General features: G+C 34.4%; 1 pseudogene; it reads right to left on the minus strand.

Annotated features, from left to right (window-relative positions):
• Positions 1–1,750: 1,750 nt before the first annotated feature.
• On the minus strand, positions 1,751–15,596 carry LOC113688562 (lysM domain receptor-like kinase 3; annotated as a pseudogene).
• Positions 15,597–23,829: the final 8,233 nt, after the last annotated feature.

Below are 23,829 nucleotides of genomic sequence, written 5' to 3' on the forward strand. Positions count from 1 at the left end.
TAATGGAGACGTTTTATCATATATTGAACTATTGTTACAAAGTTTCATTTTTTTAAATATACTTTCATGTGTCCGTGATTATAATATTTTACTTTTTTTAAATTCCTCCATAGATTGTAATTTTTTTCAAAAATATAATCTACTGTGCGTAGTACGGGCATTTATACTAGTGAGATAAAGGTTTCACTACATAGAAGAAAAATTGAAAGATATAGCATATTAAAGTTCATTGTGGGCTTCAAACCGACACGAATTATGCTGGATGATGCCTATATTTATCACGAATTATGCCACATCAACCATGTCACTTAAAAACATGGGTACTGATAACTGCCCACTTCCTCACCTCAAGTATGACATAACTACCACATCCGTTAACTTCTAAGACCATGATCTTCTGCATGACTTCTAAATGAATCATCTAGCATGTTAGCTTTTCTTCTCCCTTATATATCTAACACTTATCAACACTTGTTCGTGTGCATCAGTAGAGCCATTATGTCAATTATTGATGAATCTTCCGTTGCTTTTACTTATTGGCCCCAAGTCGATGTTGCTGATAAATTTTAGGCGGCCAATTTCTAAGTAATGAATATTTTCCTAATAGATAGATGAGTTATCAACCTCTATTTGTCATGGCTGATAAATCGTTCATGATATGGCCGATTACTTGTTTATCGATAAGTGATAAATATTGCATCAACGCTTCTTATTCTTCTACTCCAATAGAAGTGGTGGTGTTTGGATCACATATCATGCCCGTAATTCTTTATTAAACTTAGAAATATTTGAAAGATTGGTTATATGTTCGTACAAGGTATGTTATTCTTTCTAGCTAGTTACCTTTCTTCCCAACTAGAAAAAGAATAATCTTATACATATTACATAATCTTTAGGTGGAGAGAAGAGTATGATTTAATTCATGGAAAATTAGACCATATTTTCCTCAAGCATGCATCTCACAGATGAAGCTTATGCTTATGGAGCAGTTGAGCATCCTTTTCCGATGAATTGGCATTGTTCAATATATATGTCTTCCTGTTGATTTCAAAGGATATATAGGAATATCTAAGGATATCCAATATCATCTCCTGTCAGTCGAGATCTAAGACTACCCTATTTATATTCGGAAACGAAAGACTACCGTATCTTAGAGAGAAGGGAGGATTGGTGTGCCATTTTTTAAGATGATCTATAAGCCAAAAAAAAAAAAAATCTAAAATAGAATAGTTAACATACTATAATAAGTTGAATAAATATTATATACACTGATAGTGTATGCACTATCACCGTTAGATTCATGACATGTGTGCAAAAGTTGAATTTCAAATTTAAATTTTGCATAATTGTCATTCATCAAACGCTGATAGTGTATACATTATCAGTGTAGGAAAGATTTAATATAATGTCTATCAAGAGTTGGATTTGATTGGGTTGCCCATTTAGCTTCAAATTGGAGTAGCTTCTACTCCAACGCTGATAGTGTGCAAAAGTTGAATTTCAAATTCAAATTTTGCATAGTTGTCATTCATCCAACGCTGATAGTGTATACACTGTCAGTGTAGGAAAGATTAATCCATAAAAATATTAGTTTTTACTCCAATTTGAAGCTAAATGGGCAACCCAATCAAATCCAACTCTTGATAGACATTATATTTGAGAACATTCGTGATTATATTTTTTGCCCTTACATATATAAATTTTGATTGGAACCATATTTGTTGGCATATATATATATGTATATACACAATTAACTCTAATTTTTTTCCTTGCATCCTGGGATGGGGAGGGCCCTGGATAATGCGAATTTGATATTTGATGGCACAATCTCACTGCCATGTTGCAGATATTAGTCACAACACCTCAGGGCAAAGACTAATTGCGGTTGCAAGTTCTATCGCAAGTATCTCCGCAGTCTTGGCACTAATTTTACATTGCAAAATTTTCCTTCCCATGTAAAATAAGTGTGAGTAGCTCAAATTTTGTCAGGTCAACCGCAATCCAATCCTTAATTGACTGCTTCAGTCACATCTTCTACTCTGTACACCTCAAATCCCAAGACCACAGTTTCCACAGATGCAACACTAGAAATCTCTACTCTTAGGACATCAGTTTCAGGGGTTTCATATCCCAATACTTCATTTTCCAGAGGAGGAACCGATCATAGACTCTTCTATGGAAGATGAAAGTGTCATTAGAGTAATGATAACAGATTTCATGCTCGGCCGGAGTTGAGGTTTTTTGTGCGTGCAAAGTTTGGCTAGATGAAACATCTGCAAATAAGTGAATTGTTTGTAAGAAGCTAACGGTGCACTTTTAACAGGGACTAGTGCATAGGTTGCTGTATACTTCTTACCTTTCTGACTGATTTGAGGGGGTAATTATCACCAAGTCTGGGGTCAACCAGGTGGCGGAGGTCATCATTTGGATCTGGCAAAACTTGTTCAAACTGTCATCCAAGGGAAAAAAAAATCATTAGGTCCCCAACAACTTCACTTACAAGATGGTTAACAGTCATTAATCAATTTCCAATTACTTCCTTGCCTATTGATTTATAATTCAGGAGGCTAATGAACTTTACCAAAGTAACAAGGCCCTTAGGGTCAGTAGCAGAGCCTCCATCAACTATGGCTGCCTTGGCCGAAATTAGTTCGTAAAGCATAACACCAAACGCATAGACATCAACTTTAGGAGAAACAGTACCGCGATTAGCATACCTGCACAGAATAAAAGGTTGATATTTCTGCATGTCATGTGCAAAACAAACCAGTAATAACTTCATTCATGACAAGTGAAATGCTTCTTCCAAATGAAAAAGGGTCTTATGCAGAATATTCAAGCCTCATCAAAATAGGTATTAGGCCTTAGCTCTATAATCATGATACCTAAGCCAAGTCCAAAAGCGATTTTTAGCACATTTCTTACTTGTAGGACTGGGACTCTTCTACTTAGACATTAACATCGATTTTTTTTTTTGGGGTCAAACAGCCAATGTGATTTAACCTAGGAAACTACCTCCTGTGAAGTAAAATCAACTAGTGCAGACATGGAGCTAATCGCGATGTTCTAAGGGATAATGTCAAATTGTAAGATGTTGAGTGATAAAATTTCTACCGAGTAATTCCGTACTTTTACCGCAGCATTTTGGTATCAGTGCCATACATTTCACCACCAAGTTTTCATCAGTTGTGCAGATCCTATAAACCTAGTCTAAGTTTTGAAGCAAGGAAACACATCTATAAATGATCATCTGCAGGAGTTTCACGACCTTTTTGTTCAAATTAAGGTTCTTGAAGGTCCTCGGAGAACAAGTACTCTATCTAAAGCTGGTTTGAAAGATGAAATAGAGAACAAGTTGCAGCAAAAAGTCTTACATTGCACAAACTGGTTTTCGACCAACTTTAAAGGCTGGTCAGTAATTAGGACATCCTTAGATAAAAATGAGGTTCAAGCCAGAAAAAGAGCACCTAATGAACTTCATGACGTAGATCGTAATCCAACTACAGATCCTTTAGGTCCAAGAAAAGACTAAAGACCTAAAATTTTGCTGAAAATAACAATCATGGGAATCCTGATTCACATCCAAAAGAAGCTCATGATGATTTAACTTGAAAAGCAAGGAAGACATGCTTAAAGGCTGCAGAAAATTAAAAACACACAGCTTCATTCTTACAGCATGATATAGATGTTGATCAGATCTCTAGAGATGGATTAACTCAGGCTGATAAACCTGTTAAGCCTCTGGATTCATCTTATATATCCAGCAGCAAGACATTGAAGGAGTGGACCCAAAAATAAGTACTTTAGGAATTGAAAGATCATAAGTACCTCCCCCTGAATAAAAAATCCTTTCTGACATCTCAAACTACTAGTTGAAGTTCACAAGCAAAACTAGCTTTTGAGAGATTTTAAGAGAAGGTTATTGCCAAATCCCAAGAGAAAGCTCTTCTTGAAATCTCAGTTAAGACAATACTTGACTGAAGAGACCTTGGAAGGAAGAAGAGGCCAAGGGTGGATTTTTGAAGAATGATAGTGCAAGGAAAAGGCAAAAGGAATCATTAAAAGATCAAGTATTACTCTATGCTTTCAGCATAGACTTAGGATAAAATCTTAAGAAATCCATGTCATTTCTTTGATTTTGTCATTCCCTAGAAGTTTCAAAAAAAATTTCAGGAGCTACTTTTTTAATACTGGTTATAAGGAAAGTGCGCCAATCTAAAAGCTAGCTGCATTCAGCTTCAGCAAAATCCATAAAAAGTTGTAGCTTCTCATGCTGTACTACAAAACAGGGGATCAAGTTTTCTCCAACAAGGGAGAATGATGTAGAGTATGCAAGTCTAATTAGAATGGCTGGTACACTTAAGCTCTTGAACCTTAAGACCCTTAAGACCCAAGTTCAAGCCCAAATTAGTTACTTATTTTGTTTTGCTATTAAAGCTTTGTTAGCCAACAAAGCTACAAGATAGGACTTTTCTGGTCATACCTTTGAAGTGAACCTTTTTCTGTTAAGTGCGGAAACTGGTGTAACCAAGATTCATTTTTCCAGGTTACATAATCCCGGAATCATTCTCTAGGAAAAAGGTTACAGTACTTTAAATGTAGTGGCATGCAAATAAGTTGTACGTTTGCGACTTTGTGGAATAAAAGCACATCACTGTCTTCGTCTGACTTGCTTATAGAAATTTTGCCTGCTATATTTTTAAGCCAAACCTTGTTCTCTTACTTTCACCAGCAAAGAACATGGAAGCCTCAATAGCCAGGGGGAAGGGGAAAAGGAATGCATCCACACACCTCTTGGGAGCTGACAAAAGCATGAAAGTAGATTACAACGTCAGAAGTGACTGACTGACGCAAAGATAGAATAGTCCTCATTCTCCTCCAGCTTTAAGTAGACGGGTGTTTGGAACCAAGAAATCCCCAGGAAGAGTAGACCAAACAAGAAAAGCTATGAGTGGACAAACACTTACCTTATTCTTTATAGGTCATAAAAAACTAATTCCACCAAAGAAGGGAACTCCAAGGATTTGGAAACATCAAAAGGCAGATTTAACAAAGTGAAATATGTTTAAAACTACTTAGAATCAGTAGAACAAGGAATTTCAACCTGAAAAGTAAATGATCTACAAGCATCAAGAAACAGATTCGACATATTCCCAGCAAGACCCTAGTACCGATATATTCCTAACACATGTATGTCAACATTACAAAAATAATAAATGCTTACTCTGGTGCCATGTAGCCAAATGTACCCACAAGACGTGAGTGCAAGGAAGGACCTCCAACCTCAGCCAATTTAGTTAAACCGAAATCTGCAACCTGCAAAACAAACAATTAGCACAAACAGTTTGGAGATTCTTTAACATGATTTATCAAAATGAGAAGTCTGTGGTACTACCTTAGCATGCAAATCATTGTCTATCAAAATGTTTGCCGATTTAATGTCACGATGGACATAGGGAGGTATAGTATGCTCATGAATGTACTCAAGACCTCTTGCTGAATCCACTGCAATTTGCACCCTAGTTGACCATGACAGTGTGTCCGTCCCTAGAAAGAAGAGCCAGATATCATAACAAATACTTCAGAGTGCGAAGAAGAATTACTATCTGAATAAGACCACGTTTCAAACTTAGGGTTCTAATATGGAATGCTAATAAAAGCACTAATATGAATACAAATCCAACGCATAAAGAATGCATCAACTACAATGAAATGCAACAGTATGAATAAAGAGATAATATGCTTGTACTTCTAATGCGACAGAAGATAATTATGATTTTCAGCCTCAGGAACAACCAAAGAAAAAAATGGTAGATCTGCATATGAAATGAGATGAGCAAACAAAGTTTGTAAATTTGAGGGATCTTTTGTCTTAGAAATGACATCAACCACCGAGATTGTTTTGTCGAGGAAACTATAATGCAATCCCACCTAGTGCCTGCCATTGCCTCATCCCCACCTTCCCCACCCCCCCCCCCCCCCCCCCAAAAAAAAAAAAACCAGAAAATCCTCAAGACTCAAGCACTCTAGTGACAGATTTCGCTGTGCAAAGGCCTGCCAGGGGTTTTGCTACTCCACAGAAAAATAGTATACGAAAACAGGAGAAACAGAAACCCATGGACGCAGCCTAGTTTACAAGTCAATAGAATTCCTGTAGCAAATGCTGTGTAAGAATTAGAATGGTGCCATTGATCTTTGAACAATGATTATGGCATAAATTTCAAAATGTTAGCTTACCTGATCCACGGAGATGCTGGCTCAAGTTGCCATTCTCAACATACTCATATACAAGAAAAAGAGAACCCTCAACGCAATATCCAATTAAGCGCACCTGTTTTATCATAAATGAAAAGTATTGACATTCCAAAAGCATTAAGAGTATTAGCTTACAATGAAAAAACAATTAAAAATGATGACATATCTACGGTATGACCCCATAAATACATGCTAATTTTTTAAGCCCAAATCCAGCAAAAAGATATGATTAAACTAAGATTACATAGATAAAACAAATGCAAATGATTTTCAGTAGTATTCAATGTATCGTTGTTTGGCTAAATAAAACCTCCTGAAAATTGACAATGCCCATTTAAGCACTTACTGTAAATAATATTACTTAAGACTACCATTTAATCAAATTCATAATTGCTACTAGCCAAGAAAGTAACACTGGATGATCCAAAATTATACATTCAATACAAGAGAAAACAGCTTAAGGAGGCAGTAGGGTGGCAAATGCTTCAATGCTTGGGTTGGATAAAAAAAGTTATAAGCTGTGGTGAAATTTTTATCAGGTAAACAATTTCAAGTCAAAACTGGTCAATCCATGAGAACATGTTGAATAGATTTCTTCACAAAGACCATGAATACAGGACTGATATAAGTCTGATGCCTTAGTCTAATGCAATATGGACATAGAAGAATTTAGGATAGTTCAGGTTTAATTACGAAGAGAAAAGCAACATAACCAGAATACATTAACTAAATCACCAGGAACAACGAAGTGTACATGTGTCTGTTTGTGTGTGTGTTTTTTCTTTTTCTTTTTGTGTTTGTGTGTGTTTTTTCTTTTTCTTTTTCTTTTTTTTTTTGTCCATGCATGTGTAGATAGGCATGTCCATGTGGAAATCATAAGCAGTAGACTGCTGAGCATTTTAGGCAAAATTTAGACCAATTGTGTTGCATGTTTTCCTGGTTACAATGACTTATTACATTTAAACATGAGTGGAGAAGCAATGAGCTTAAATCTTGACTAACACTGTATATAGCTCATCATAACTAGGAAAACATGCATAGCTCGTCTAAATTTTTCTTAAATTCCACAACTATACTTCTGCTGCTCATGTTTTATTAACAGATGAATAACTAAATTTGCAGATAAGTGTTTGCCTTTTTCACTAAAGTTTGCTATGAGAAACAACTTCATCAAAGTCACAGATTCCAATATACAATCTTTGAAAATGCTGAAGGAGAAAAACCATAATTGCATCTTAATCTTTCAGATCCAGGATATAAATGATGTTAAAAGCAATACATGAGTATGGGATAATATCTGCATGTAAAAAGTAAGAAAACCAATCCCTAATTCCAAACAAAGCTTATTACTACGTTCAAATGATGTTCATACTGTTAATCTTTAAAAATGCTAAAGAACTGAAAACATAATTGGATATAAATCATTTTAAAAGCAATTTATGAGTGTGGGATAATTTCTGCACATAGAAGTAAGATAATTAACACCTAATTTCAAACACACACCAACATGCATAAGATTGTTTAATAGTTTGTTACCAAGTTCTGATGATGTACACGTGTTAAAACCCTCAATTCAGCAAGAAATTCTCTTGTTGCTTTCAAGTCCATTTTCTTGATTGCTGCTTTCTGCACCAGAGTTTGGGTGTTAGGAAAACTCTAGTATGTGTAGTTGGCAAAAAGGAAATTGAAATGCAAAAAATGACCAACTTTGTATTACATATACTAAAATGGGGGGAAAACAAAGACAATGGATATTAGACATAGGTTAATGAGATGTTGAACAGTGCATCATTGAAAGCAAAAATGCCAAAAAAGAAAAAAAAATGAGAAGCAATTCAGTAACTCAGAGACATTTTTGCATATAACTCGGGAACTCTCCAAATAGCATGACCAAGCTACTCAAGTATACCCAAAAAAACTGAGTTCCTAATTCACGTCAATCATAAAAAGTTAAAAGTCCTCACATTTAGGTATCCCTTTACTTCAGTATAACCAATTTAAGATGAATAAGGTGAAATACTATATGCCCCGCAACTTACCTTAAGGCACTTATTCTCTAACACCAGCCCTGACTGCCCAAACCTGCTATCTCCAACTCTGTAGATCCGGACTGAGAGTACACCTGGAAACTCCCACAAATAAAATATCTCCAAGCCCATCGAACTCCCTTTCCACCCCAATCCTCTGCCTCCACTAGATCCCTATTTCACATCCACCCAGTAAGTGCCGAAATACACATTACCAAGCCACAACTTTCTGTACTCCCTCAGTCTGCCAAAGCCCACTTCCCCACATCTCAAACCCACACCATCCCAGGCACACCCCAATTCACCCAACCACTCAGCTACTGTTCTGAATCCAATTCTGCCACTTCTTCCCTACTGGCAACTGTTTAGAGAAGAATTAAAGAGACTCAGGTCATGTATTTGCAGTTTTTACAATGATTGGACAAAAATCAAGCCACTATTGTGTGGTACACTCCAATGGTGATGCTTAAAACTAACACGAAAAAAAAGGACATAAAGGTGTTTTACCCCTAAATTTTTCTGTTGTTGCGGGTGTAATATTCACTCTCGAAGTATCCATGAAAGAATTTGTCACTGATAGTCAGTGATCTAACACGATTAAGGAGTTCATCCTCCATATTGTTGAAACTAGATACTCACTAATTATCACCACCCATCCATTCTTTAAACCTTGTCAATGGTCGAACTAGAAGATATGAACTGAATGCCATTTAATAAATAAAGAACAAAAGAAATACTACAACTTGGGCACTGGGCCTAAATCTCTGAAAAATGATGGATCACTAGAATCAGCACAAAAGTGGCTGATAGACAAAGGAGGTAGCCCCTTCAGTTGAAGGCAAGAGATAGGATGTCAGCCGTTGAACTCCCTTTCCACCCCAACCCCTGCCTCCACTAGATCCCTATCCCACATCACCCATTAAATGCCTAAAGAAATATCACCAAGCCACCACTTTCCCTAATGCCCTCAGTCTGCCCAAGCCTACTTCCCACACCCCCCCCCCCCCCCCCCAAAAACACCATCCCAGGCACACTCCACGCATCCACCGACCCAAACAACTACTGTTCTCAATCCAATTATTTCCCTTCTTTCCTACTGGCAACTGTTTAGAGAAGGTTGCAAAGAGATCGAGGTCAATTATATGCCATTTTTTGAATGTTTGGACAAAATCAAGCTGCTATTATCTGGTATATTCCAATCTGGAAATGCTTAAAACAAACAAGAAAAGAAAAGGACGTAAACGTGGAAATGCTTTAAATTTTTCTGTTGATGTGGGTGTAACATTCACTCTCAAAGTATCCATGACAGAATTTCTCACTGATCTTCAGTGACCTGGCATGGTTTAGGTGCTGAACCTCCATATGGTTGAAACTAGCTACTAACTAATTACCACCACCACCCTTTCTTTAAACCTTGTCAATGGTTGAAGTAGAAGATATGAACTGAGTGCCATTTTTTATAAAATAAAGAACAAAAGAAATACTAAACAACTAGGAAAGTGGTTCTAAATCTCTGAAAAATGACAGACCGATATAATCAGCACACAGTGGCTGATAGATGAAGGAGTTAGCCCTTCAGTTGGAGGCATAAGATAGGATCTCAGCCTGTCTTCTAAAAAATATGTTTGAGAAAGCAATCTTGATATCTTTAAATGGACAAGATATCCTGCTCAACGAAAATCTAAAGCTCCATTTTACATATTCATTTAGAATTTGGAGACAGCCTGGCTGACAAAGGGTAGACTTCTAGTAGTCCAGTCTAAATGGAAAGAAAAACCTTGAAAGTAAGGGGGTAAAAACCGAAACAAAAAAGAGCAATATGGTGTGTAAATAAACCTGATTTCATACCCTACTCTTTTTTATTCTACAATCAAGTTTGCTTTACAGTGGAAGTTAGATAAACATAACCAGATATGTCATTCTATCTAGATCAGATGATTATCCTCTAGGAAAGTCTCAGGGAACCTGTCCACCTATCAGGTGCCAGAAATAAGGTGGTCATCCCCCTCAACAGCTTAACACTCGAGATCATGAAAGCAACTTTTACTCTGATTTGGTAACCAAGAAATAACAAAAATATGTGTGCACAATTTCATCTTTCCTCATAATGGTGCATACAGAAAGAGATTAAACAAACCTCGCCTCTAAGCTCGGCATAATAAACAGAGCCAAAGCCGCCTTCACCAATCTTATTAGCTAAACTGAAATCATTAGTGGCCATTGCCAGCTCTTCTTAAGAGAATTCAACAGAATTTTCAACAACTATTCCAGCAAGGCCTGGAGATGCCCCTTTAGTAACACCAACAGAGTTTGGAGCTTTGGCTGCAGTACCTCCAGGGTTTCAACCAAAGAAGAGGATCAATAAACTTACACAACCAGTGTAAGGGAAAGCTTCTAAGGAAAGAAACAACAAAAACATGCATATGCTTCTTTAAAGCAAACATCATTCCTTAGGTGTATGCACACCACCATACTGAATTTAATTAAAATGAACATTTACATGGTGTCTGTTTTGTTAGAATGATAAAAAGAATATTGAAACTAATTGAGAAGAATGAACATTGTATCATCTGGAACTCTGAAATAATCTATAGCAGATAATAATGATATAACATACTGACCACTGAACAGAAATTATGCGCCACTTGCATTAGATAACAGAAGCCAAAACCTATGTCTGGCTTCAGTCAATGTAGGATCATGAGATTCAAATGGCAAAAAGAAACTAAAGCTGAAACCAACTATGTCAGATCCATGCAAAGTGTCAGCCCAAAGCAATGCAGACTATGAAGTTTTATCATGTTTGCAGAATCCACAGTCTAACTAAATGACTTCTGGCTCAGTCAAAGTTATTGATAGAAAACTGTAGTAGTAAACTTTGTCTGCTTGAAAGAGATTGAAGACATTATTTGTAAGATTTATGTTATCATTTTGCAGAAACAAATCCGTGCAGCAGTATTCGTGTATAAAGTAGATGACACTCGAACTCCTCACTAAGATTATGACACAAAAATTTTTTTAAAAAGCAAATTTTAACATAATCATCGAGCAACAACAGCATCCATTTTGAGGAGTTGACATAATATTGAACTCTGATGGTACACTTTGGACTATCACTTCACAAACCTTAACACTGTCATATGAAAGCATGCACTTAGACATGATCTCAACGCATTCCAGCCTCTAGGTGGGAGAGATAAATAGATGGAAGGATTTGAAGGCATAGTTCATTTTTGAGTTTTAAATGTAAAGCTATACAAAGCTTATTAGCCATCAGTAAGCATGATTACTCCCAGCAAGTATAGCTCATCCAAGATACTAACATGTCATTTTTTTGCTGAATGGACCACAGCTGTAACCATATCCTATGAGGTCTGAGGTTGAAGTCATGCCACTATCTCCTTGAATTGAATCAGAAAATTTTAGTAAATATACCTTCTTCACTTTTAGTGCAGACATGCTGTCCCAACAAAATGTTCCAGTAAAGTGCATGCAAATTTTATGGCAAACACGACAGATATTCATCTATAGGCCTTTATAGACAAATTTGCTTCCCTTAGTTCCATATGAGGAAGAATCACCATGGATCTGGTTTGTGTTTGGGGTATACTAGCTCGTGGTTAGCACTACACCAAATATTATTTAATGACTTGAAATATAAATTTCAAATACTACCCAATAACTTGCTTTCTATCCACATAAAACAATGTTGAAATAACAGAAAAAATGCAAGGCTTCCCTGCATACTTAAAAATAAGCATGTTAAATCTGCAAAGTAAAGCTCAGCAACGATTTTAACAGGGTCTCCATAAAAAAGGAAAAGTACACAAAAACTTAGAGAGAGAGAGAGAGAGGGAGAGAGAGAGAGAAGTACATGAAGCAGCTCGCTTAAATTGATTTTTAGGAGATATTTTGTGTGCCTTCCTCGTTCTGTCAACCACAAAATACAAGCAAGCAGCAAAGAACAGCAGTCCCGGAACTGCCACAGATATCCCAGCAATAGCTCCAGCAGACAATCCTGATCCTAGAGGGGGGAGGGGGCAGGGGGCAGGGGGCAGGCTTCACTAGAATCAATAATTCCAATGTCAATCTTGAAGTAAATTTAGTAATTGGAAATGAAGTAAGCTAATACTGATCCAATATGAGACAGAACCACCTCTGCATTAAAATAGGGAAAAACATATTGAAACTGATGCTAACATTCATCAATAGTTGGAGATAATAATAAGGAAGTTCAGTCCAAAAACCTCAGAAAACCATCAAATGCTACCTGAACTCAAAGGCCGATAGCTTCCACTTTCATCTGCATAACAAGTAAGAATATTTATCAAACTTCACATTTTTAAGTCACCTTAAAATTCATTGGCAACTCCTACAATTTTAACTACAGCTACAACTCTTCAAGTGACAAAAACAATTAGTAGCATGACCTAAGAATGTGATAATACATTTAAACCAAAAGTACCACCCCTATAGTCAGTAAACAGTGAACTATCTCATGTAAGCACATCAGAAATATATCACACATAGATCCAAACTTCATGGGATTATTGCATATCAAGTCTATCAGTTACTTAATAGACTTTACATGTATCATTTTATATATCGGTGACCAAAAAAGGAAATTAAGATGAAGTCAATAACTTGTACACCCAAAAAAAAACTTAAGATTTGTTTCTATTTTGCTAAATCTCCACACTAAAACCATGTTTTTTATAAACAAAGATGACGTCAATAACTTGTACACCAAAAAAAAAAAAAAAACTTAAGATTTGTTTCTATTCTGCTAAATCTCCACACTAAAACATTTTTGATAAATAAAGACAAATGTTCACCAACAAACAAGGATGATAGATATTGGCAGTGTATGTTGTCAATTGAATTGTCATAATGATTATAGGGGTAAAGAACAACTTTTCAGTGAACTGTAATATCTTCACTTAATTGTCACACACAGTCATTTTTAGTCACATCCAAGTCTGTCCATATCACTGTCCTAGCTAACATCCATTTCTTTTAGGTTAACAAACTAGAATCACCGTTTGGTCAATGAACACAAAATGAAAATGAGAACAACCAATCACACTCTTATCCATGGAGATTCTGAAAAGAAAATCTTGCAAAAAGTAAGACTGCTGACTTTTAGTACCTATCTTCTTTAGGGCTAACTACATAATACCCCCTCAAAAAAAAAAAAGAAAAAAGTTTCTCAGACTTCCCCTTCCTTTTCTAATTGAACTAATTTGGCCTCAAGTGTTTCAGTTTTTGCCAGTATGATACAGTTAACCAAGTAACCCGAAATCAAATTTCATTTCCCCATTTGAGATGTCCATGTTGCAACTCAAGGACAAATATACCATCAAGACACTAAGAATTTGTGGATTTGCACAGAACAATGTGCATTTACAGGCATAATCTATTACCTTGGAAAACTTTGAAAAATTCCAGAGACTTAATTGGTCAAATCAGACAATAACAGGGGTGAAGCAAAAAACCTATAATCACTGGGGAAGAGGAAGGGCATTTGGTGATCAACCCAAACACATGCACACGCCGCTCACACAACAAGTACCTCACGGACATCTAAGTTACACACTCTGGCAACAATTAACACAGAAAATCTCAGTTTCTTGAATCAATGCATAGAGAACACAATCTCTGCTAGGTGTCAAAACTATCTTGATTGCGAAATATCTAAAACTGACCTTTTCCAGGTATGAATAACAGATGACCTTCTTCATTAAAACTAGCTGTTGGATTATATCTTCTGACAACATCAGCACTCAAATTGTTTGCAGCAGCCACAGAGTCCAAAGTATCTCCGTCCCTTATGGGCCAAGTTACAAACAATCCATAATCCTTGGAAATTGCCTTATCCCCACAAGAACAATTAACGGTCACATTCAGGACACTATTAACCGGGATTGCATTTCCTGGATATCTATTCCATCTCTGCAGGCCAACAGAACTAGTCAAATTAGAATAATAAGTATTTGCAATTAAATCATACGTGTCCCCCTCTGAAACATTGTAACTGAAGATATGAGCCAGAAAATCTCCATTGATGCAGTCACAAGTAAAAGGGATGTTTATTCTTGTCTTGGCTTGGACTATATACTGGTCCGGGGAATTAACTGGATTCCAGGAGTTAATAGTAGAAACTGGGATGCTGAAAAGTTGGGAAAGGAAGGCCGTGGTTAAGCCTTCCCAGACATAGTAGTCTGCTAAAGCTAAGTCACAGCCCTTGATACACTGGGAATTGGCTTGGCAAGTTTGGAGTGAGATACTGAAGAATAGTACTAGTAGTACCAATGGGGATAGTAGCAATGACATGATAGTAACGGGGAAGAGTCGTGGTGCTGCTGTTGTAGCAGGGTGTTAATACTTGTCCCAGCCAGTTTATTCTTGTCCCTCCCACGTCTATATAGAAGTTGCGGTGGTGCTGCTGAATCAAGTCATTATTCTTGTCCTCAACCATAGGAGTGGTGCTGCTGCAGCAGCTGAACGAGGTAATTATTGTTGCCCCAGATCCTATACGAGTGGGGCTGCTGCTGTATCTATATATATAAGTTTATTCTTGTCAGATATCGAAGTTTTTTTTGTTTTTGGTGGAGATTTGATTAGTCTCCATCAATGGCGAATCAGTTGACTCACTGGCTCTGAATCTTACCTCTTCAACTTCAAATAATTGCGGATGGGAGGGGGGGTTGGTTGGAAGGGTGTATTTTATTGTGTATTGTGGTTTAAAGTCCATTTTCAAGAAGGTATTTTATTGCGTTTGGAAATGAACATTGTGAAAATCAACTTCAGGCAACTTGTGCTCCCTGGAGACATTTGGTAAGAATGGAGAACAGAGCTTAATTTTGAAGTCGAAATCCTTCAAGATTGATTCGGGCATATTATCAAAAAACAAGGACAAATCGATTTCCTTGAAGATTGATTCAGGCATTTTATCAGACAACAAGGGGACACTCACAAAGTTGTGCATAGAACCAGGCACAATAATCCTCTCAACCAACAACTCTTCGCCCCAGTCATGGCTTGGCGGATGACAAATCACTTTCTATATCAGTAGACCGTCATTGTCCAACAAAAATTATACAGAAAAATGCTAACAAGAAATCAGTTGCAAATCCAATATGCTGAGAGTATATATATATATATATATGGTGGAAAGAAAAAGGGGCCAAATAAAATTGTAGAATGAACTGGACGCTGGAATTGCTTGATGGGAAGGAGAGACAAACTTATTAAAAAATATATATTTTCCTTCTGTTTTTAAAATTAATTAAAAACCACAATTTATATGATTTGGTAAATCTGGTCCACAATTGTAATCTATGATGTAGGCATTGAAACCAAGGTTTTGAAACCCAAACTAGTCATTGACCCCGGACAAATGATTAGTCAAGGATTATTAGTTCAATCATTGGATGAACTGTTATTAACCCGTAGTATCATAAAGATATCATAAATATTATTAATAAATATTAAACATCTAAAAGTATGTAAATATTTGTAGAAACTTCAATAATAATGTTAAAAAGAATTACTTCAATCCTTATTCTAATCTTTTATGTATTACTTGTTTGAAATTCAAGAATAACTTTTATAAGTAAAAGGTAAAAGAAATATGGAATCGCATTATTATCTACATTTTTAATTTTCCTAAATTATATGATAAGTAGTTTATAAGATAGGAATAAAAATAAATAGAATGCAATAACAAACAATTGAAATACACTAAAGAGTTAACATAATTAATATACTATATGCAATAAATGTTAGACAAAAGTTAATATATCATTATGAGAGAAAGAGTAAGAGAATGAGGACTAGAAATAAGGTAATAATTGTTAATACCTAACTAACTGGAGACAATTATGCACGGGTAATTGGTAAAGTTTATTTTGGAATGTCATTGAATGAGATTAATTAAACAAATTAAATTTTTTTGGTTAATTAAAGATGGGCAAGGAACCCGCCGGTTTAATAAAAATCGTTCTAATTCAACGCTCCAACAATCAAATCATCTGGGCTAACTGATTTTTACCAAAAAAAAAAAAAGGCAGTTTTTTAACCCCTTGGGTTTGAGGCATAACCCGGCCCGCCCAGATGTCTGATCGACGGTTCAATCGATCCAACCAGGCGGTTCGAGTTAGATTTCAAAACCTTGATTGAAGCTAAAGATGGATATAGAGCCGTTTATGAGTTTGAGACAATTGATAAATGCTTTTTTTATTGGTTTTTTTTTAAGCAAGAAAAGGGTGAAATTTAAGAAGCGAAAAAAAGGAAATAGAGAATTGAATCCAAGAACAAGTACTTTAATTTTTGAAGCTTTATTGTATGCAATTTGGACGCAATGGATCTTCTGTCCCACTTTTTGTGTCACTATCTGCTCTACTTTTTATTATATTGCTATTTTTCCTTTATAAACATCAAATTTAGTTCTTTTTTGATTCCTTAAGATCGAATGACTATTAATTGAGGAATACACAAAATTTAACAAGTGAAAAAATCAAATTGCATAAAAAAATGAGATTTTTTATCAATTGTTTGCTGTATTTTTTTAATTTTCTATTAAATATTGTTTTTTTTTTAGACTGTTGTATTTCTGTAAAGTTTTTTGAGAATGTTAAAGTAACAACTTATGCCACTAATTTTCTTCAAACTTTTGGTCAGTAAACATTTTAAGGCTACGTATCAGTAATATTAGTGTAGTATTTATTTATTGGCCTCTCCTACTTTGGGGCCAGATAGGGGTTTTATAAAAGGATTAATATTTTTAACACTAACGTTCATGCCACACATGCAAATTCAAATTAATTATCATGTAAGAAAACCTGCAAATATGCACACTATAATCAAAAAGTAGGAGGTTCCATAAAAAGATGATATATTTCTTACAATAGCAGTGTAGAGTAAATGCATACTACATATGCAAATTTTATGTTTCAAATTTAAATTTAAATTATTATCATATTCCAAAAACCGCCAAAATAACATTAATGTTAAAAAAATTAATCCTTTATAAAATGTTTTGCCAAGTTTGTCGCTTAGCACAAGTTACAATATCTCTTACTTGTCTTGTAGTATAAGCAACACCTAATCACCAAGAAAACATCAATAGATTTTTTAACGTTGCCTTTGTTCCCTAAACATTCACTATTTTTCCTTTGGCCATTGGATTTTTCATTATTTTCAATTTGGCATGAAAACTTTAACAAGGACAAAATAATTAAAGAACAAAAAGATGTCAGCAGATATAGAAGTGAGGTGGACTGTGTAACTCAGTAGCAACATCCAAAAAAGTGTAAATAAAAATAATCTTGAACGACATAAATGACTGTCTCATTTGACTAATGAAAATGTTGATCAACTTCCCATCCATTTTAGTAGCCATACCAAACAAGGAACAACATCAACAACTCAGAGTACCTTGGTGTGATGCTTGTATTATTGGATGCCAAATTAGAGAACTTTGTCAACATATTCTGTCATTATCTTTTTCACCAACTGGATTTTGATTTTCTTTACTAGACTACTCAGGAACGAAACTAGAATTTTTGTTTACAGGGAGGGAATACCAAATACATGATAATGTAAAGCTACCCTATCCTAGGTCAAAATTTGATTAACTTTGTTGGGTAATATAAGCATTATAAAAGAAAGATATTAGCCAGCAATTGTGAGTTATTTGATTTGACTTTCAAATCCTCTCCTTTTTCCTTTCCCTTATAAGGTTTGGAATCTCTACTTGAACTAAAAAAATTTTAAAAAAATTATAGCTGAAGTTCTTCTAAATCTGAAGAATAATAGTGATGCAATTTTGTATTCCGAACCATCTTTTGACATATTGTAAATTGATTTGTTAAAAAAAAAAAAAAAGAATCTTTTCAACATAGTTTATCCAATATTATAGTGTATGGGTAAAATTTTTGATCAATTGAAAATGTTCCAAGGACAAAAAATTCAAACCAAAAGTTAGATTCTAAATGACCGGAACATTGAAGTGAAATTTGTTCCTTCTCCAACTTAAGTGTCATATCTTATTTGCTTGTTCTATCTATTACACTTTTTTTCCTCTCACATATAACAGTTGATTTATTGATTTTTTGAGAAGATTTACCTTGTTTATTACCTTATTTATTATCCATATTCTTCTTAATCACTATGTATAAATTATATCTTCCTTATCCATCTTTTTACCTAATTTATCTCATAGAATAGCTAATTCAAAAAACTTGCAATTGGAGAGAAAGGCGTGCAAAGGATAAACATCAAAAGTTTATGAGGGGGCAAGAATGATAAGATTATGAATTTTTGGTTAAAGCTTATATTACAAATTAAAAGTTTTAAAAAAATTTTGGGGGCGGCTGCACCACCACTGCATCCGTCCTTGAGACTACTAAACCAGCGCTCAGCAAGCAGAGTTATTGCCCTGTTGATGGGACCTGCAGTCTTGATATTTGATAACCAAGAAATAGAAAGATGCCCCTTTTTGCTTCATTCTTCCACCTAAAAGAGATGACTAATTAACATAATCATCGTTGCAAACATATTCAACAACATCATTTTCCTTTAATTTTTTTTCCAATTCTTCTGCCAATTACCGCAAATCAAATTGAAGCGGAATTCATATCTTGTTATGTCAAGCGTTTGTTCAAGGGTGACAAAATCAAGGGCGTCATGATGATATGAAATGCTAAAATCTTTCGGAACATCATCAACAATGTCGTATCGAAAAATAGTTTAGATTGAAATATCTAAACGTCCCTTAAACTATTATCGTTGTATGTTTTTTGTCTATGTTTGAGATCAAATTATCCACTCAACAAAGTAAAACGTCCAATTTAATTTTAACTGTTCGAGTTAATGATAAGAATAATTACTTCAAATAAGTCTTCATTTTATGTTAAATTTTCAAAATCTGAGTTTTTTCTAGGGCAAGCACTTTCCCACATCTACAAAACTAAGTCCAAATCAAGCATCATTTACACCAAACTGATCATGGAATATTATCTCTATTTCATGCATATATGTGTTATTTCTTTCTCGATACGACACACATGTTCCTTTCTTGTCGAGAATCTTTGACCATGAAATTTGTGAGATTTGGACGTTGATTGGATGAGAAAATTGACGCAGCCCCATAATTGTTTCTGGCACATTATATGTCAAAACTCGAGTGATAGGTGGAAATTTAGGTTAATTATTGTGAATAAATAGCCATAGCCGCCTGCTTGGTGTACTTCGTCGGTATAGAAAACTAGGCGCAGTAGTGGATGAAATTGGCAGTTGACTAACAAAGCAGGACTTAAAGGTCTCTATCAACGGCTGCCAAACCTAAAGAAAGTGAGGAAGAAGGAAATGAAGCTTGAAACCATTCACCATGATTAATGCGTCCATCCATGCAAGATATCAACCGATTTCTCATGGTTTCTCCCGTTTTGCAGTTGAATATTTATACTAATTCAAAGGAGAGAAGATTCTTGAGTGAGTTTAGGAACAAAAGAGAATAATTTTGGATTCATGATGCATTATTGTATTTTTGTTATTCAGCATTTTATATGTAATTATAAATTAGTATTTTGAGAAACTTTTACAAATAATTTCACTTTCTTCATGTGTCTTAACTTTTGGAGAGAAAAGTTTTTAACCATTATTTCATCTTTACTTCTTGCTTGTGCTCTTCGTTTCATAACACTTAAAATTTCCAAACAAGATAAAAGATTCTCAATTGGTTCCCTTCTAGTCTTTTCCTTTTTCTCTAAATCCTTCCATCCAAAAAGTCATATTTGGACAAGATTGGTTTCCTCTTTGTTAGGCTAGCCATGGAGTATGACTATTTTGAAGTTGAATTTTAACGAATTGACTTCCATAACTTGGAATCCATATAAAAAAGTGGTACGTCTTTCAAATTTGAATAATTAAAATGACAATAACTGCTGCCAATAATCCATATATTGAGCAATATAAAAAGGAATTGGTAATGCAGATGATAAAAGGAATGAAAATAATGCATTGCTCTTGTCTATAACTTTTGGGTTAATCATAATTTGTCCCTCTAAATTGTGAGGATAATTTCACTTATCATTGTAAACTTCAAAAATATGCGTTTTTCCTCCATATTATATATGGAAGCAAATTACTGTGTCTCTAAGACCCAACTCAGTGTGTAAAAAGATACCAACATTGGACTGAAGAAGAAATTCTGCCAAAATTGGTTTGATTTTCCATATCTTTTAATCTCAAATTCCAAGCATGACATGAAAGTTTGACACCCATTCTACTTGGGTAACCCAATGTATTCATCAACTAAGTAACATCAAGTCTGAAAACCATCTTTTGCTTGTATGTGATTTCAATTAGTTCCATTTGAGTGTGACTTTGAACAAATTTAATGTTGTGTCCCCATGATATTACTATGCCTGGCTTTATTCTATATTCTGCATTATTAAGAGCTCCACAGTTTGGTAGGTGCATTAATTTAAAGTGTGGAGAAATTCAAATAGTAATTGTGTCTATTGACTCTATTCAAATTGAAACATTTAGGCAACACATTACAAATTTTTGTCCCACAAAACCAATAATGGCTTTTTAGTTTTCCTTTCTACCTTTTGAACTAATGAAGCTTTACAAAGGCAAACAATATGAAAACAATGACACTAGTGTTGAATCGCGTGGATTGAATAATCCTATGCCAACTCCTAATATACACTTGACTCAAATGCATGTGGTTTGGGATTCATAACAAAAGCTAAACTATTATGTATTATGTATAAAAAATAGGAAATTTTCTGGTATGCAAAGAATGACATTAGGGCCATGTGGGCTTCCCAGGGTTGTTGTATAATCGTTTATAAAGTATCAAACAGATTATATGATCATATGCCCTTGTGTAAATGACAATGGAGACTGAAGAACAGATTTTTTTTTTCTTAATTTTTGTATAAAGGCAAAACTTAGTACAACAGATTAGCCAATCTACCAGCATTAACTATGTTGAAAAGCAATATACACACGTTCATTTAGTATATGTGTGTATATATATATATATATATATATATATATATATATATATATATCACAAAGTTCATTTATTATACATCAAATTTGATCATGTTCGAAAATTAAACCATGCTTAATTAATTTAATGAGTAATTTACAAGTCTACGTTTTACTGATAGTCTTTAGTGATTATGAAGTAATCTTCCATTTTGTGTCACATAGAATTAGAAGTATCAATCACAATCCAATTATGTTGACTCATCCAAATCTACCCACTAATAACCCGCCCATTAATATTGGGTTGGTCTGATTGGCTACCCAATTAAATCCATTTAATTAATGGATAGTGGATTGACTCGATTCACTGATTTATATCCATTTGAAAATAATTATATATTTAAACTCAACTTTTAGTGAATGTTAAGGAAATAAATTTGAATTTTTTACCAATTTAATAACAATAAAATATCATCATTTCTTGTCAAATAACATGCAAAAAAAAAGAGATTGAGTTTAAATCCCATGCCATTTATTTTTTCCTGGATTTGTAAAGTCAAAAGAGATTGAGTTTAAATCCCATATGGGCACCCCAAAAAAAAAAAAAAAAAATCCCGTATGGGCACCAAAATTTGATGTTAAGCATAGCGTGATTTCTTTTCACTTTTCGATTCCCATTTTGTTATACGTATTTGCAATTGTGTTCAAATGGCATCCAAATTATCACTTAATTATTGTTTTTTTTAGTCTAAAGTTCTAGTTTAGTTAACCACTAGCTGCGGAGACTAGTGGCTAAAGAGTTGAACTTCCGTCTGATAGACAAAGATCAACCTTGGCTACTACTAGGTTCGGGGCAGCAAGGGACTAGGGGAAGGGAAAAAGGGTATAAAAAAAAAGTAAAGTAGATAATCATCCTTGAGAACTAAATCTAATATTTGATGTTCTTCAAACGTGTATGCACTATATCTAAAAAAAAATGTGCATGTACTATAGGCATGAATAGAGGCCTTAGAGACATAATATTATGGTTTCTTTCTTAAGCTTTGTTTAAGGTTGCGGTACTTTTGGTAAAAATATAATTTTGGGTGGTAAAAGTACATTGGAAACTTTTGGTAAACACTATCTCGTAAAATTAGGAGTAGAGTTTTTAGTGTTAAAAGAATTTTAGTCAAAAGTTCAAATTTAGTACTTTTAAAATAGCTTTTGTGTTTTACAAAAATAAAACTTTAAGTTTAATCATTTTATCCTATATTATGAATTAAATAAAGAGATAAATATATTTAAAATTTTTTAAATTATACATTATCCAATACAATAACTACTATTGAACTATGTATCCAAACAATATACTTAAACTCACTTAAACACTTAATAAGTGCTTTTATTTAAAGATCTATTGGTGAAGTACTTTTTACTAAACTGCCGTAGCCCCAAATGGGCCATTAATATTCTTATCATTCTTATAATCAGATATAAATGATTAATTTCCAAAAAACAAAGACCTCATTGTTTCTAGTTTTCCATGTGTTCCACATGTTATTGAAACTTGACGAGGACCGCTTGCAATGCTTGAAGACAAGAAGCATTTAAGTATTTCTAAATGGAAAATCAGAGAACTCTGATGCCAAATCAGTTGTGAAACATGTAAAAATTATCTAAGAAAAGGGATCTTAGCAGGGGTGAAACAACCTAATAGCAATTCATGATGGAATAAATAAGTGAGAATCGATATCCTTTTCCTCCAGAAGATGACTTGTTCTCTTCTTTTTCGTGCAAATGCACAAATCACTTTCTATTCCTAACATGAAATTATTTATAAGTTTTAACTCTTGTACCAGCACGAATTATGATACTTTTAATGCATAGAAGCCTTTCTATAAAAACTTCATCATTATCTTTGATGACAGTACTTGCACAAATTGCTTTCAATGATATGAGCGTAGGGAAAAAGTACTAAACTAATATGTGTTTTTTGTTACTAAAACAATCCACAAAAGAAGAAGTAATGCTTTGCTTAATTAAAGCAAATGTTTAAGAATCCAGGATGATTAGCCATGCATGAATGGACGAACATAACCAATTGATATAGTAACCTCATACTACCAAAACGTGAATTGGAATTAAATGCTAAAACATCTTAGATACAAACTACTGAATATAAAAGCACCCAAACAAAGATTTTGTTCAATACGTTTAAGATTCTATCTGGTTGTTATCTTGAACTGTAAATGAGCAAGACTCAATGCTGGTCCAAATTATTGTGGAAACAGGATCACATCCAACTGAGAAAGAACATTCTAAGCAATTAAACTAGTTGGAAATTGTAAAAATAATCTTAATTAATCAGTTAAAAATCTGGTTAAAAAAGAAAGTATTGAATAAAAATGGTCTAAGCTAAGCCAATGGGGAATATAAACATTAATCCGGATAATTTAAGGATGGTCCTAATTAAATACCATCTATGAAAGTTCGTAAAATCAATTTTGTTGGCAAGAAATAGAACGAAATAAATACCTTCATTTTATGAGAGAGTAGGAGA

This window comes from Coffea arabica, chromosome 5e (genome assembly GCF_036785885.1).
Source record: "Coffea arabica cultivar ET-39 chromosome 5e, Coffea Arabica ET-39 HiFi, whole genome shotgun sequence".
In the NCBI taxonomy this organism is placed as follows: Eukaryota; Viridiplantae; Streptophyta; class Magnoliopsida; order Gentianales; family Rubiaceae; genus Coffea; species Coffea arabica.